The sequence below is a fragment of the Acipenser ruthenus genome, chromosome 35, assembly GCF_902713425.1.
Source record: "Acipenser ruthenus chromosome 35, fAciRut3.2 maternal haplotype, whole genome shotgun sequence".
Taxonomy (NCBI): Eukaryota; Metazoa; Chordata; class Actinopteri; order Acipenseriformes; family Acipenseridae; genus Acipenser; species Acipenser ruthenus.
Window position 1 is genome coordinate 5,001,229 of NC_081223.1, and position 5,181 is coordinate 5,006,409.

The following is a 5,181-nucleotide window of genomic DNA, read 5'->3' on the forward strand; positions in this document are numbered from 1 at the left end:
AACAAGCAAATGAAAACTGAAGTTTATCTTCAATGATTTCCCCACATAAACACAAAGTAGGATACACCTGTTGCACTCAAATTTACAAACGTTAGAAATAATAATAACAGACAAAGACATTTTTACATTTCACAGTGTGAGCAAAATCATTTACACAAAGACCAAAATAACATTTCACTTCTGCCTTTTAAAATGTATTCATTTTCAATCCTGATACACTCCTGGGCCATATTCACAAAGTTGACCTTAGTCTAAGACAAAAAAATGGGCTTAAGTTGCTTTTGCTGACTTTGTTATGATCGAGTCTTAAGTCTGTTTCACGAAAACGATTTTCTGGGGTGTCTTAACTTAGACCAGCGTTTCTGTCCTCGCGTGATATCTTCACTGTCTTCCACTCGAGGGAAAGCCTTTGCCTGAGGGACAGATTGATAATTTTAATAATTTTGCTTCTTCACTGGGACTTAACTGTCTATCTTTCTATTTGCTTTAAGATGTGTATCCCTGTAACAGGGGAGATCTGGACTGACTGTCTGGCACATCCGTATTACTGCAGGTAGAGGGCAGCAGTCTCGTGGGATCCGCCTGTCGGTCATGGCGATGACACGGAGAGGTGGGGAAGAGGGTGTGTGTGCTTTCCCTCTCTCTGAGTGGCTGAGGGGCGGGCCTTGGGAGACTGCTCGGCCCATAAGATCTGGTTTGGTTGGGCGCTCGGGTGGCCGTGTTTGGGGAATACCCAGTGACACTGACGAAAGACGTCAGTTTTAAAATAAAACGAGGCAAACCTGGCTGAGAAAAACCCGAGGGGACGTGCTTAGTTGTACGGGGAACTCCGGCCATCCCAGTGTATAGAGGGTAATTGAGCGTAGGACGGAGGCCCGTTCTGACTGGCTTAGCGGCAGTGGGGGCACTGCTTAAGCAGCGCTTTTTGTTTGTAGTTTTATTACTGTGTTTTATTTTCCCTTTTTCTTTCGCCTTTGGTTTTCATTATTATTTGCGAGCACTTGTTGTGCCTATACCTGTATTGGTAAACACCATGATTCTGGTTACTGTTGTCAGTATCCAGAACACGGACAACAGCGCCATCTACTGCCTCAAATAAATCAGTAAGCCTGAGTGGCGCTACAAATAAAGTACTGTCTCCTTGTGTCAGTGAATTGCCCACCACCCTTCCACAATCCCTTTAAGAAAGTTTTTGGTTTTTAATGAGTAGATGCAAGTATGGAGGATACTGCGTAATCTACAAATACGGTACTTTTACTTTATGAGATCTAGAAAGTTCTAATTTAATTGACAGCTCCGCCAACCAATTGAATTCCTTAATCGCATAACTGCTAGCCAATTGGAATATAGCATTTTTGAGAAGGGTGGGTAGCAGACTGAGAGAAAGAAATAAAGAAATTGCAATGATGGTAGATTAGGTGTGTTGATAGAAAGTGTGAGGTGTGATAAAAAAAAATAGAACATTTTGTTTATTTCTTTTAAAAAAGAGAACATTAATATTGTGGACACACATCAAAGTTGTGAAGCGCCGATAAAAAAAAGAAAGACCGCCCACTTTTACTGCCTGAACCCAGAGTGAATGACAATGTCCATCTCCAGATATTTTTTATCAGGATCTAACGTTGTAAGTTCACATATCAGAACACAACTCAGAAATATTTGCCTTTTATTTACCTAAGGATATGTATATAAAATCTATAACAAAAACAATGTTAAAAAACGCAACAGCCATTTAAAGGGATGAATCTTTTCAAGCATCAAGCATCAAGCAAATAGGCACAATTAGAAAGGTGCTGGGGCCCAAGATTCACACAATTCTTGCTTCTAACTTGGCGCCTTTTTTTGATCGCTTCGCTCCACTTGAAATGCTCTTTGTATGACTTGAAGTGACTGAGACACACACACACACACTGAGACACACACTCACACACTGAGACACACTCACACACACTGAGACGCGCACACACACACTGAGAAACACACACACTGCAACACACGGTCTCAGTGTGTGTATGTGTCTCAGTGTGTGTGTGTGTCTCAGTCACTTCAAGTCATACAAAGAGCATTTCAAGTGGAGTGATAAAGTGGAGCGAAGCGATCAAGTTTAGAAGCAAGAATTGTGTGAATCTTGGGTCCCAGCACATTTCCAATTGTGCCTATTTGCTTGATGCTTGACAAGATTGGCATAATTGCTTCTCCTAACTTGGAATTTTGTGTTTGATATCACCCCTTTAAACGGCTGTTGCGTTTTTCTAACTTGTTGTTTTACATTGACAATGTTTTTGTTATAGAGATCACTTATTTTTTTACTTCAACAAATAATGAATAAAGCGAGGGAAAGATATTTGAGAATGTGTATGGTAAATAGACAGACAGGCAAGCCACAAGAGTAATAAGTCATGTAAAATAACACTAATGAGAAAAGATTTGAAAGTAAGATAGTGGTATAAAGGGACTTTTTGACAGAGTTGTAAGTGTAAAGATGTTATTATTTTGGTTGCTGTGGGTACTGTTGTAGGCAGTTAATATATTCTTAAAAGCAATAAATTAAGGGACCTCCTAATAAAACTGTAGGGGATAAAGAGATACCTTCGATTGTCAAGATCTCGGTGGGACCTCTACAATAAACAGTGTCCTATTATAATGTACAAACCCGTTTTTAATATCGCTCTCTGAAAACGATAGTGGATTTACACGTTACAACAAGCCAAAAATAGACCACATTCCAGACTGTTCAAAGTTCATAAATCGTGTTTGTTCAACATGAGTTAATGACTCAATACTGGGAATCTCTTCTTAGAAAGATGGTATTTATTAAGCATGCAACAATATAAGTTTGAAAATCACACAAAACAGTTACACAATTAATGTCACATTAAAAGCATTACAATGAGAACTAAGGTTTAAAACAACAATTTACCAAAGAAATACTAGTACATACTGACACAACAAGGGGTCACACAATACCTGAATAGATATTTAAGAGTATTGTTACCTAGCCTGGAAAGCAGTCACTTTCAGCATTCTGTTACCTTGTGTTTCTCCGAGTGTCAGGGCCCCCAACCTTGATAGATAAATACTTAGAGCTGAGGGCTCCAGGTGCAGTCTTGTAGTTTCTTTGAATCTGAGCAACCAGGGATCAGCGGTCAGGGGATAGCGCAGGGGGGCGTAGAGCCGGGGCCTAGCGCAGGGGTCAGCAAGGGCATAGAGCAGGGGCAAGGAGCTAATGTTTACATTCGGCTTTTATACTTTTCAAACAAAGAGATTATTTGAATTTCCCGCTGCATGCTCCGATTGGCTATTTTGTAGCAAATGGGCTTGCAATCTTGATTGATTGCTCCCCCCTTTCCTCTGTCTGATTAGTTCATTATCTTAATCTGGAAAGGGGAAACTTTTAAAACGTGCATAACTTTTGCTAAATAATTCTGATTTTATTCTGAATTCCCATTATTTTTACCATAAGAAATTACATTTCTTTAGACACCAAATATGTTGGGTTGCGACTTTGGTTAGACATTGCAAACAGTTTAATTCTCTTAGGGATTTATTACCTGGGTTATTCTATACTTGTTAGGTAATTTAAAAATAAAAATGCTTGCATCTTATACTCATAGTGGTATTAAATCAATATGATGTGATATTTGTCTTAAATCTCTAAATCTTTAAGGTATTTTTCTCTCTTTCAGACTCTTATGCTAAACCACCTCTCTCTCACTAGAGACGGGTATGATTAGCCTTTTGTTTCCTGAGTGCCTGGTGCATCCAAGGTGTTTGGTTGATCGTTATCGCTAGGCAAAGCTAGACAAATTAGATTAAAGTTCATTCAATGTAGATTCCTGTTTAATATACAATATCATAAGAACATAAGAAAGTCCACGACATTTGCAATATATTGGTGATGACAATGTCTATAGAACCTACATTGCAAATGTACATCCATCAGTGGTAAAAACAATATGTATATTTTGGTAACTTGATTTTTACACAGGTACAAAAGTAAAATGTTATGAATGGTTCAAAATGTACATATGAATGTCTGTGCTAAAAGGCAGTATACTAAGAGATTATAATGCTTGAAACAAAACAGTATTCTCCTTGATATACTGGAGTTACAAACTTAGCCCAATAGAAGTCATTTGCAAAGCATTAGATCTCTTCATAAAAGGATATATACATGTCCTTTGCATTTTTTGGCCATGGTTTGACTTCAATAAGTGCATCATTTGCATGCACCCATTTTCCAGTAGCACCCACAGCAAGAACAGACACATAGTGTCCTGAAGTAACATCCTGTCCTTGGTGTATGATAATGGAAGCTAATTGGTAATTCCTGTTGTCCACAGTAATTGTGCTCTTCTGCACAGCAGTAATGATTTCCATTACACGAGAGTAGATGTTAAAACTTCATGCTGATTTGAACTCGGCTCTCGCCAAGATAAGCACCAACTAAGACGTAGCTTTACAGTAAACTAATGTGATCCATATGCGTCTCCATCCATTTACGTTTCCTTCCATATGATGATGTAGATATCCTTCTGTCTGGTGTTAATGGCTGAAGTGTAATGCTGGCTCCAGGGATCAGCTTATTTTGCCTCCCTGGCGCATCAGCACACACAACGGCTGCGATGCTGGCTCCGGGGATCAACCAAAGTGCGGCCTCCCCAGCGCATCAGCATGACAACCGTCTGGATTGAGCTAAGTAGGGTACATCTCTGGGGTTTTCAAGTGGGCACCTTCCATCCTCAGTGTTTCGTCGACTAGCCCACGACACCTCAAGAGGGCTCGACGGTGATTCTGGCGTCCCAGCATCACCCCCCTCCGTCCCCCACTCAACTCAGCCCAGCTTACTTACCTGTCCCCAGCCAGAATCTTTCCGTCTCAACCACAGCCAGTTGCTGCTCCTCTCTGCTGCTTCAGATAAGTTCTTCACTGTGCGACGCAACTCTTGGCCACTGAATCCGACGTCTCTGAGAAACCGGGTTGTAGAATGTGCCACAAATCCTCGACAACCCACTTCCACTGGGTAAACCCGAACTCTCCATCCTCGCTGTTCCGCTTCAGTGGCTAGTTGAGCATACCGCAGTTTCTTCCTCTCATACGCCTCATCTACAGCGTCCTCCCATGGCACTGTTAACTCTACCAGGTGAACAAGGCGTGCTGATCCAGACCACAAGACAATAT